This window comes from Acomys russatus, chromosome 10 (assembly GCF_903995435.1).
Source record: "Acomys russatus chromosome 10, mAcoRus1.1, whole genome shotgun sequence".
Lineage (NCBI taxonomy): Eukaryota > Metazoa > Chordata > Mammalia > Rodentia > Muridae > Acomys > Acomys russatus.
The window spans coordinates 13,626,899-13,639,417 of NC_067146.1; the positions used below are offsets into that span (position 1 = coordinate 13,626,899).

General features: G+C 50.6%; 1 long non-coding RNA gene across 1 annotated transcript in view; it reads right to left on the reverse strand.

Moving 5' to 3' along the window:
- LOC127194455 (uncharacterized) overlaps positions 1 to 12,122 on the reverse strand; it is a 36,934-nt gene extending 24,812 nt beyond the window's left edge. Inside the window, exon 1 of the long non-coding RNA XR_007831254.1 lies at positions 11,804 to 12,122. This is a non-coding gene — a long non-coding RNA (uncharacterized LOC127194455). The remainder of the gene's footprint in view (positions 1 to 11,803) is intronic.
- Between the last annotated feature and the right edge of the window lie 397 nt (positions 12,123 to 12,519).

The following is a 12,519-nucleotide window of genomic DNA, read 5'->3' on the forward strand; positions in this document are numbered from 1 at the left end:
CTGCATCTATTCATATACGTAAAAATAAGACGTTGTAAGGGAGAGATGGCTCAGTGGTTAAGAGTACCTACCTACTAAGCCGGGCGGTGGTGGCACACGCCTTTAATCCCAGCACTCGGGAGGCAGAGGCAGGCGGATCACTGTGAATTCGAGGCCAGCCTGGTCTACAAAGTAAGTCCAAGACAGCCAAGGCTACACAGAGAAACCTTGTCTCAAAAAACAAAACAAACAAACAAACAAAAGAAATTAACTAGTGCTCTTGCAGAAGACCAGGGTTAGGTTCCTGGCATCCATATGGCAGCTCACAGCTACCTGTAACTCCAGTTCCAGGAGACTCAATGCCCTCTTCTGATCTCCAAGGACATTTGCACACATATGGTACACACAACACACACACACACACACACTCAGGCATGGACACATACACTTAAATATGTAAAAATTAGACATTGGTTATTTGAGAGATGTACATGTACGTGAGTTTCTCAGTAGATCTATTTGGTTGACAGCCATTTGTCATATTTAGGGGCCTGGAGGTGTCCCAGAAAGAAACTTCTAGCCCCCTACCTGAAAGATAGAACTCTGGATAAGAACAGTTTGATTAAACAAGGCTGTGGCCTGTCAAGCAACCCCCGTGTTTTGATTGCAGCTCTCATTGATGCTTTTCTCACCCCATGCCCTTTGCAGACCACCTCTGGGGGGGAATCTCCAAAAAGAAGAAAATTCTTTCTTTTTCCTTCCCCCACTCCTTCTCTGGGCACGCTAAGCTAATGCTTCCTCCCTCTTCTACATGGCTGTGTAATACCACCCCCTGCTTTTAGGCTTGTAGAATTTAATGGGAGCTTCCCTCTGTGCCTGGCCTTTCTTCATAATTCCATGGTACGCACCCCTCCCCCCCGCGCCTATAATTCTAGAACAGTCTGAAGAGGGCAAGGAGTCAGTGGTGTGTGTGTGTGTGTGTGTGTGTGTGTGTGTGTGTGTGTGTGTTAACCTGTCATTTTATGGGCTTTCACTCCCAGCTAAGCTCCTGGGGGATAAAGGATGCCTCTGTACTCCCAGAGTACACTTGGTGCACTGTGCAGTGGATGGCAAAAGTTGGTCCAGAGTCTATAAACTACCCACCGTGAGCTAAACTATCTGGTTTTCTCCAAATCCTTCCTGCTTAGTACAGAAGACTGGTCTGCAGAAGAAGGGACACCGGAATCATGTCACAGAGAGAAAGGTTCTGTCTGGACAGAAATGTTGGGTGGACAGGTGGAAGTGTGTGGAGCTAGCAACATCCGCCAAGTAGCAGGAAAAATCTCCTCTAAGAGAATTGTCCCTTGCTGTATAGCCTTGACACACCCAGGAGTGTCAAGACAGGAGGCCCTGAGCGACAGTTCTGTTCTTCCTATGCAGCTCCCTGGTGATGGGCTCACAGCCTAGGCAGGTAATGAATCCCCACCCCGGAGCTGTTTAAGCAAGCAGCAAGGAGAGTTGCTGCGGAGGGAATTCAGCTCTTGTTGAACGATTGGGGCTAGGTCCTCTCTCTTGCAACTCTGCCAGAACTGAACACCCCTTCTGAAGCAAACCTCTGATAATAGTTCTTTGCTATCCTGAAATTAAATAACAGAAAAGCCCACTTTCAAGAAATAAGAAATTAGAGGGGGAAAAAATCAATTTAACTCCCTAATTGATACATAAAATTAAATCGACTTAGATTACAACTCACAATGACAGAGCAGACATTTCAGCTTGTAAAAAGTATAATCTCTTCTTAACTTATATACAGAAGTGGTTCTAGAGGGCTCAAGGGTATAAACGTGCAAATTCCGCTCACAGATTGTTGTGAACTGTGTTTTACTGCTTGGGGAAATGGATGAAAGCTCTGGCAGATGAGGGGTCCATCGAGGCTGTTTGTGCAAGCCTGTTTTGTGCACTGTACACAGCCAGGCATGCCTGGTCTCCTCCTCCTCCTCCTAAATGCCAATTGCGTGTCTCTAATCACTTCAAAATTCCTCCAGGGCTCACCACTGCTTGAGGCGCCTTGCACTAAGCGAGTACTAAGGCTCCCTCCAACCCTGAGACCCTGAGAGTCTTCCAAGGGCTGAAAGAGCAAACACCAGAGGTAAGAGCAGAGATCTCCTGTCCCTAGGGCCACCTGAAGTCTGGAACAGAGAAGCAGTTGTAGCGCCAGGAACCTGAAAGACTTCCCTTTCTCCAAACAGCTCCTTACACACAGCCAAGGGGCCAGTAAGTCCCATTACTCTTCCTTCACCTTGGATAGGCTGTGACCGCCCCTGCCTTTGACCTTCATCAGCCAAAGGCAACAGCATCCATGTGTGAGTGGTGCTCTCCTCCGGCTCCTTAATGCCCTTCCTTCTTGCTTCTCCATGGCCATTGCCCAAACCTGAAGGAAACCAGTCACCTTTCCTGAACCTCTGTGCCTGGAAACAATGTAACATGCTGCAGGCTGTTGGGGGGCCACAGCAGATGAGCCCGGCTGACTCACTCCCCCATCCCGCTCCCAGGAGCTTTAGCCCACTGTTCTCTTGATTGGCAGAAGATGAGCAAGCCTCTCCCCAAGGGATACAGGAGATAACAGTGAGTACCACTTTAACACTCCTCCTCTCCCAGATAAACTCTGCTCTCAGCATGACTAGCACTTCCCTTCTCTGCCTCCTCATCCTTGGCCATTTTTTTTTTTTTTTTTTTTTTTTTTTTGACTCATCCTCTCGGCTCAGAAACCTGCTCATTTCCTCTAACCCAAACAGGAAACGAAGTCCTCTGTGTCTTACCTCTCTTGGAAACAACCGGTCCATTGTTTCCTCTTCCCATCCACCCTGAAGCAACAACTGCACTTGCATCTTCTCTCTTAGCAGCTTCTACTGATGCAATCTGCTCTCTCTCTCTCTACTATATGGTCCATCAGGGTCACTAATGGCCTAAGCATTAGCTCCTGTTTCCAGCCTTCATCTCCTACTTAGATGCTCTGTAGCATTTGATTCCTGAATTATGCTCTCTGTACCCACCTAGAGTCTCTGGTTTTGTTTTCATTTTCTGACCCATTCTCTCATGCTGTCTTTGCTGGCTCCTCCCTCCCTGCTCCAATCCTCTCTCTCCCTCTCCTTCTCCTTCTCCCTCTCTCCTCCCTCTCTCTCCCCATTCCTCCCCTTCCCTTCCCCTTCCTCCCATTCCTCTCTCTCCCTCTCCCCTTCCCCTCCCTCCCCTTCCTCTCTCTCCTTCTCCCTTCCCCTCCCGCCCCTTCCTTTCTCTCTCCCTCCCCCACCCCTTCCCCTCCCCACTCTCCTTCTCTGTACACAGTGAAGTTCTGTGTGCTGTGGGTCCTCCTCTTTAAACTGGGCTCCTCACTCCCATGGTTTCAGCAGCCCCTGGACACTGCGGGCTCTCAGATCCACATCCCCTTCCTTCCTTGGTTATGGTTCCACACGACTGGCTGCGCAGCCAGCCTCAGCTTCACATGCCTTTATCTCACTGAACGGTGCCACCTCCACGCATGTGTGAACTACTGCAAGTCTTACTCAGCTTCTGATACTTAGACCAGAGATGCTACCTGCTCCTAAATCCAAGGGGTCTCCCATCACGCTCCCCCGTCTTTTCTAGCACCTTACTGCCCACTTCCTCCCTGGGCCTTCATGTACTTTTCTGGATTTTTTTTTTTTTTCACCTTGGAGAACAAAAGACTCACAATGTTCTCCCTTTTTCTTGCCAGAAACTTCCATTAATTTTCATTGTCCACAGCTAAAGCCGTGATTCCTCTGAAGGGTCTAGCACACTGCCTATCAGCCTGTCCTGCCCCTCTCACATGGAGTCATCCTGAGTGCATCAGACCCTGCAGGATTCCTTTGCTCCCAGGACAGAGAAGGGCACGTTCCTGTGTTCCCCTGTATTCCTGGATTCCTCTCACACTTCTGCAGGCACTAGCTTCACCTCTGTGTTATAATCCACATCTATGTGCCCCCTTCACCCCATTTTTCTTTGAATAAGTGATGCCCAGAATGGCACCAGCATGTAGAAGTGCTCAAAGGTCATCATCAGAATGACCAGACTGATGAGTCAACAGAGGGATTGAGAGAGAGAGAGAGAGAGAGAGAGAGAGAGAGAGAGAGAGAGAATGAATAAGCCGGGGGGGGGGGGGGGGACGGACGGGAGCCCTTATCTGGTTTTTATTCTATCATAGGCCTTTTTCATTAATTAATTAGTTAATATCTATCTATCTATCTATCTATCTATTTTGAGGCACAGTCTCACTGTATAGCTCTGACCAAGCTAACCTCAAACTCACAGAAGCCCTCTGCTTCTGCCCACCGAGAGCTGGAATTAAAGGCCAGCATCAGCCATACCAACCAAAAAGCTCATTATGCCAATTTTTTTGTTGTTGTTTTGTGTTTTTGGTTTTTCGAGACAATTTTTAAGGTGTTTGGAAATTACATAGAAGTCTTGCTAAACCGTAATGCTAATTCAGCAGACTGAGGTGGGGCCTAAAAGTCTGCATTTTCAGCAGGCTGCTGGGGCCTCTTGATGCTGCCTGCTAGCTGATCACCCTTAGAGGGAGCAAGGTCCCATCCCAGGCTGATGCTTTCAAACCTTGCTGAATAAGGTCAGTCACCTGAAGAGCTTTCTAAAGTCCTAAGCGTTTTACTGATGAGATCAAGCTCACCTGCTAAAGTGCTTGCATAAAGCCCTGAGTTCGATTCCCTAGTACTGAATAAAACTGCTTGTGGTAGCACCTGGTAGGCTTGCATTACCCCCAGCACTTACAAGGTACAGGCAGGATGATCAGGAGTTCTCAGCTACATAGAAAATTCAAAGCCAGCCTGAAATACCCTGCCTCAAGAAACACAAGACCAAAACTTAATTAATTAATTAATTAGAACATCTAGAGGAGGGAGTTGAAAGTGAATGTCCAGGTGTGTGGTCTGGAAGGCTCTGCCCCAGGTTATCTTTCAGTGGTGGAGGACCCTAAGTCCTGGGTGCTCATTAGAATTGCCTGAGGAGATCTAATTGAATCACTGTTAATGCCTGGACCACACCCACAGTAGTTAAACCAGGGTCTCTGGGGTGGGCCTGAGCATCTCATGAGCTCCCCAGGTGAGTTTTCCAATGTCCCCCAGTAGGGTGGAAGCCATTGTCTTCAGGCTGTGCTTCCAAGGAAAGGCCACAGGCATTGGGGAACACCAGTGCAGAAGAAAGTGTGGGTGTGACGTCAATCTTGAGCCCTCACTTTCCTGTTAAGTGCTATATAACCATAGAAAAGCCAATTTCAACTCACTCCAACGTGGACATCAAACAACCACACATCCTTCCTGCTCTACTTTAATTTGAGCTGATTTTTCCGGAAAGTCCTCAAGACCCTGTTGGCATGTGGAAGAGTCTACACAGGGCCTGTCTTCACCTCACTAATAAGTTGTGACCCCTTGAGTTCAGCCAGCCAGGCTGACTGCCTATGGGAGAACTTCCTCGCCTTTGTGAGCATACGGCTAGAAGACCAGCCAGGAAGCAGATTGTTTATTAGCAGCCAGGCCACCGAAGGGGGAGTCAGGAGGACATGGATTTGCTTCAGACTGAGAGGCGGAATCAAACATGAGTCCTTTAAAGCAGGCTGGCCTGGACCCTGGAGACTACACACATGGTGGCCTGCTCAGCCCTACATAGAGCTAGAGTTCACCCGCTGCTGGTAGCACACAGTGCCACGCAGCCACCTGACCCTAATAGCCTGCAGGTCTTTCACATCCTCGCGCACCACAGCCTCGCTCATGAGAAGGTAGACCACAAAGCAAACACAGAGGCCTTTGCTTTAAACCTGGCTTATGGCTCCCAGATGCATGAGCTCCAACCTCAGCTTCCTCTGCAGCTGTCACCGTTATTTTATTTTTTATTTTTATTTATTTTTTTTGCTTTGTTAACACACTCATGCTGCCTGTAGGCAGTAGAAACCCTGAACCTCAAGGTAAAGGGGCCAAGGACGAGGTAGGGGTGGGGAAGATGGCTGATTCCAGGGTGGACAGATTATAGCTACTTTTGAGACTTTTTCTTTTAAGACTGGATTTTTCTGCAATTAAAGCTTTAGCAGTTTTGTTTTGTTTTGTTTTGTTTTGTTTTTTGGTTGTTGTTGCTAAATCCTATAGGAAGGAAAGCAGCAAACTAAAAGGCACAGCAAGTGCTCAGGGTCATAGAGAAAGACCTAGAAGGGCCCTGCTGACTGAGCTGAGTTAGAGGTCAAACCTTCAGGAGTCAGGAGCCAAGATGAAAAAACAAAAACAAAAACAAACAAACAAATAAACAAACAAACCAATAACATGTACTTTTCTGTCCCTGGAGGAATTTCTGGAAACTAACCTTGGCCAGCCATGTCCCGTCACTTCCCTAAGGCAGATGAGGGTGGGAAGGTCTTGACTCACACATCCACTATGCCACCATTTATTCTCCACAAAAGACTGAGTCGATAGGACCCAACAGGACCACACTTGTACTGGAACCCACTTTCTCTATAGATTGGGATGATTTTTTCGAGGGGGGGGGTTGGTTTGGTTGGTTGGTTGGTTTTGGTTTTTTGAGACAGGGTTTCTATGTATAACCTTGGCTGTCCTGGGCTCACCTTGTAGACCGGACCGGCCTCGAACTTACAGAGAGCCGTCTGCCTCTGACTCCCTGAGTGCTGGGATTACAAGTATGCGCCACTACGCCTGGATTAGATGGGGATTTTTTTTTATCCCACAGAACAAAGTTCTTAAAGATTCATAACACCATCGGACTAGAGGAGCCTCCATGCTCATCTGCCCTCCCTCAGTTACTGCCAGAGAAGAATATGTCTGCTCGAAGCCACACTTCAGGGAACAGACTGAGGTTGGCTGGAACCCAGGTCCAGGGACCCAGGACCCAGGACCCAGGACCCAGGACCCAGGACCCAGGACCCAGGATCAAGCTCTTGAATCCACCCTGACCATCGCAATTGAAATGTTGGTGTTGAGGCTGGAGAGATGGCTCAGTGGTTAAGATCGCTATCTGTTCTTCCAGAAGTCCTGAGTTCAATTCCCAGCAACACATAGTGGCTCACAACCATCTGTAATAGGATCTGACTCCCTCTTCTAGTGTGCATGAGGACAGAACACTCATATATGTAAAAATAAATAAATCTTTAAAAAAAAAAGAATGAAGGAAAGAAAGAAGGAAAGAAAGAAATTTTGGTGCCTTAAAATGTAAATCAGCTCACTAGCTCTACGATTTGGTAGCAGAGGTGTCAAAAGTGCTTTAGGTTTTCTACCATGGCACCCCAAATTCAATCAAGCAAAAGCTGCAGAGGGTTCTGGGACATCTGGAGACTGTTTCTCACTGTGCCTGCTCTGGGAATGCCTCTCTGCAGACATTACAGAGAGAGAGCACACCTCTGTCAGGAGACCTAGGTCACAGCCCGAGCTGGGTGATCGAGTCTCATACTTAGCCTCAAATCCCTCAGAAGAAGCGTGACCTTCTTGTAGGGATATAGCATGAGGAGGAGAATGAATACAGCATTGTACTCGGCAGCTGAACTTTTCAAGAACCACCTTGACATCTAAGCGCCAGAGAGTACTAACAACAGTGAGTTTCCTTGTTTTCTCCAGACATGTCTCACCCTGTGAGAAACGTTCCCCACCTCGCCAGGTCTCCTCATAGCCAGGCCAGTAGCTGGCTACCTGATTCTCAGTCAAAGAGTCTTGCCTCTCCACCAGTGGGTGAAGTGATCTGAGCACGTCCACCGAGTTCTGCTATAGACGCTCATCGCTACCACACAGCATGACTCTCACAAACCCTTTTAGTTTACTCGGCCCCGATGTAGTCCTGAGTGCTCTCCTCATGTGGCCCTGCATGGAATACACCATATTTCAAGCCCAGGCTATGAACATTTGACTAACACACTACTGCCAAACATATGTGATTGCAGCATACTTGCCTTCATCATATGTCACCATTTGATGGCCCCATGAAAGGCATTGATTGATAAACGCTTCACCTGTTTCACTCTGGGAATGAAATGGCTAGCCCAAGGTTATACAGGCAAGAGATCTGGGGCCAAGTGAGTCTCACAACTACTCTTCCAGTGTTGGGTGTCAGCCCTGAACTTGAAACCTTTGGGGCAGTGGTTCTCAGCCTTCCTAATGCTGCCATGTTGTGGTGAACCCCAACCATAAAATTATTTCTTGACGCTAGTGTATAACCCTAATTCTGCTATTGTCATGAATCTTACTGTGATATCTGTGGTTTTCGATGGTGTTAGGTGACCCCTATGAAGGGAGGGGTTGTTCTACCCCGTAAAGGGATGGCAGCCCACAGGTTGAGAGCCACCACTCTGAGGGAAGCCGAAGCGTTGTGTGTAAGCACTGCTTCTCTACGCTGAAATGAAGCTCTCGCAGTCAGCTTCGCCCTTAGAGTGGCTAAGGGAGGCCTCGGAACTGCAGGTGCAGAATCGAAAAGCTGGGCGCACAGGACCCATGTGCTTCATGGGAGGCTCCCCACAGAGAAGTAGACAAGGAAGACATTGGCTTAGTCCCCTTGGGCTCAGGGATCTAGCTGGAATACAGTGTGGCGGTCAGGAGGGTTGTATGCACTCCTTCAGGTAAGAAAACCCCAAGCTTCTTGGCCCCAAGAACAAACTGCCATTTTGGTGTGGAGGTCCTTACCCCATCCATTATTTAGGAAGCTGGGGCATGCCAGATAGGGCCAGGGAGGGGTTTGTGTGGCTTTGGCCAGCCTGGAGCCAGCTGTTTCTTCTATATGCCTCCATGGATGCTCTCTGACCCAGGGAGAGGTGAGACTACAGTTTCTGATTGATGGGGCCCAAGCTTCTCCTACCGAGAGAAGTCGAGACCTGGTGAAAAGAGATCCTCATTAGGCAGGTGAAAAGCTACCCCCTGACCTGGGTCAGCCTTCCTCGAGCTCCAGGCTGCTCCAGCCTCTCAGGATCCCAGGCGTCTTTGGGGAACAAAGCAGTGAGCTCTTCCAGCCAGATCTCAAGTGTTAATACAATGTTGGTCAGGCACCCTCAGGGCAAGCCAGCTCCTAAGCTGTGGGTGCCATCACTCAATCCCCCCCATGCAGATGGAGAACCAGAGGTTCATCAGTCAGCACAGGGCTGAAAGGGAACCTCTGGGGCCTGTGCTGGGACTAGCGTTCCATCAGTTCAGTTTGCTGTCATGCACCTGGCCACGAGGACCAGAAGCTGCTCTGATTTGTGATGCCCACGGTCAGGCAAGAAGAGCCGTAGGAGTCTTTCAGCCACCCAGTCTAACACCATGTGCTAGCTTCCAGCACAAGGCCAGCCACCTTCCCTGGCTCCTCCCCTGAGGTCCCTGTTCTGAATAGCCAGAGAAGACAGAGCATCACAGGTCATACTTCCTTGTACCTGCCTGACCACGGCCACTCTTTCCTTGAGGCCCTAGATAGATGTTGCCCAGCTGAACATAGAGGGAGGAAGCTAGGGAGCTAGCAAAACCTGACAAATGGCCAGAAATGGGCCTAGACACACAACAGTAGGTTAGCACTCCTGGAAGTGTTAGTTTCGGCTAAAAGCCTGGGGTGGGGGGCGGGGAGGTTCGTTGACCTTTAGTGGAAGACACACCTTCTTACTGTTTGCATGTGTGTCCACACTGCCACCTCTTTAACCTGGTCACACATAGCTTTTCTGTCGTGAAATGAACTCACTTCGGAGAACAGCCATTCCCCTTGTACTCCCAGAACCCGAGGAAACACTGAAGATTTCACAGGGGCTGAGCTGTGAGACAAAAGAGCCACTGGACTAGGATGGCTTCCAGCCCTTTCCTCCTCCCCAGCCAGGGGGCTTTTCCTTGCCTCTCTCCTGGTAGCTTAGCAGCAAACACAACAATGGGTGTTTCAGAGGAAAGGCCATTTCCTGCTGACAGTGTGCATGGCCCCTCCAGGCCCTAGAGCTTCTGCGGAGGGGTGTCCAGCTCCCCAAGGCCAGGCCTCCCCAAGGCACTGCTGGCCTTGGCAGTACAAAGACAACACCGGGATCTGCCCTGGGTCAGATCTGACAATGTTGGGCTAATCTTTCCTGCCCAGAGAGGATATCTAATGAAGAGGACTGTCTGAAGCTCAGGCTTTTGGAACAAGGTGGAACAGAATGGAAAGAGCTGACTTCTTCCCTCCTGCTTTCTTCTGCCAGTCCCTGGGCCAACTAGGGTGTCCCGCAGGGCCCTTTTAGCTCTTCCTGGAGGAGCTGGCATGGCAAGGAGATTCCTGAGGAGAAGAGACTGAGGTGTGTCTAGGACCTTACTGGTCATGAAACCCAGGAACACAGTGAGCCTCGAGCAGTTGCTTTACCAGGGTCCACTTGTGCTGGAACAAGTGTGTGCTGCTGTCTCATTTGCTGAGTGGTCACTACCTAGTACGTGTGAATTGCATAGAACTCTGTCACACACACACACACACACACACACACACACACACACACACACACACACACAAATTCTCCCTGGAGACTTCCTGGGAAGCCCAGGGCACACTCTTACAAGAACCTCCTCGAATATTATTCCATACAGACCTCCTGAAACATGGCATCGGCTAAACCCTCTGGACACTGGAAGGGAGTGGTGACTTCAGACCCAAGCTCAATTGGGAAGAGAGACAAGAGGAGGATGCGAGAGTGGGGAGGGGGTGTCTTGAGGACTCCCCCCCCATTCCCATCCTTCTGCCTTCAGAAGGCTTGCCTTTTAGAAAGTGGAAATCTCTCTGTATTCACTTAACTGATTTAAGTGAGAAAGGAGAGCTCACCACAGAGTGGGAGTCCCTAGCTGTCTGACCTAAGACTCCTGTATGATGTGTATATTGAGAGGTTGGGAGAAGGATCTAGAATTCGGTTCTGGAGCTAGATAGAAGCCGAGAAGGCCCAGGTCAGGAGTAGTAGGCTGGGGCCAGGGCCTTCGCTCACTCCCAGGCCTGAATCCCAGAGTAGGCAAGGAAAGAGGCAAAGGCTACGCAGGTGCTGGCCTGGAGCTGTCCACGGCGAGGTGCTGAAACCGGAGAGCCCCGGCCTAAAAGGAGGAGCCGGAGGATGCTGTGCTTCCGCCCGCCACAAGTCAGAGGGGGCGGGTAGAAGGGGATTCCCTCTTCTACTTATCCTCAAAGAAAGTGCATGAGCGTGTTGGAGCAAAAAAGCAGGCTGAGCTTTGAGAAGTATGCAGCAATCTGAAGCTGTGGTCAGCTTGGGGAAAGCGGGCCACGATCCCCCTGGGAGCAAGGTGCAATCTGGGCCAACAGTCGGGGACCAGCAGGGAAAAAGCTCCAGCACTCAGGGAAGATGTCACGAATGCATAGCAAGGAAGGATACGCCAGGTGTTCCCATGTACACGGGTGGCACAGACACATTTGCACATAGACACCCCCGGGGGGGTAGGTCCATATACACTGTATGGACGCATCAAACACACCCAAGCAGTCCTGTTCACCTTCTCCAAACACCAGCACTGGCTCCCACCAGGCCACCCACGTGCCTCTCCAGACTAACATCACCTTGGCCCGTGTGGCCTGGACGTCCCTCCTGCTTTGTGTCTGGGCCCTAGAGGGTGACCCCAAGAGAGGCACAACCAGTAAGGGAGCCCTAATTCTAGCCTGAAACCAGGGAAAATGCTGAAGTGGAGCAATCGGCTCTTAGGCTCAGAAAGAGGGGGTGCGACAGGCATAAGAGTAGCTCCTAAGACACCCCTCTTCCTTCCCTAAACGCCCATTTACGGTGCCAGGACAGTAGAGGAGAGTGGACGGAAGTGTGCCTCCCTCCCAAACTGAAGACACCCAGAGGACCAGCGCGTACCTGTGCATGGGAGGCCCCGCGTGGAGCCTCCTCAGCGAGTCCGGACCTGCTGACTCCTCGGGCTCCCCTTGGACAGATGTGGGTTAAGAGTGGGGGTTACCCTGCTTGCCCTCCACACCGCCTCCTGGATGTCCGTGAGCAACGGAGAAACTCCGTCCAGGGCAGCGGGAAGTTGCCCGTGTGAGAGCGCTGGGAGGGGGATGTCCTCCGGTCTCGGGATTTGGCCAGGGCGGCTGTGCCCCCGCACCCGCCGCCCTCACCACCTCGCCGGCACCCTCCCGCCCGCAGACTGCGCGGAGCCTGAAAGCCGGGAGCCCGCCCGCCCTCCTGGAGAGTCTGCTGCTGACCTGCATTGACGTCATTGCGTCATTAGGTTTCCCCTGGAAACACTGGCTCGCCCAAAATAGTAACACATTAATTCAGGCCGGGGGAGCAGGAGAGACTGTTTGTAACCCTGCAGCTAACTCTGCGCGCAAGTGAGCGCGCAGCAGCCCCCACCCCTCCCGAGAGCAGCGCCGGCAGCGCTCACGTACTATTTTGAGAACAAAGGAAGGCAAATTATAGAATCCCAGAGAGAAAGAGAGAGTGCGGGGGACGACGAGACTCTCGCCTTGCACACACACACACACACACACACACATACACACACGCGCGCGCGCGCGTGTGCGAGCCACATCTGCATCTATCTACCCTCGGGTGGGCGGGTCCGCGTTCAG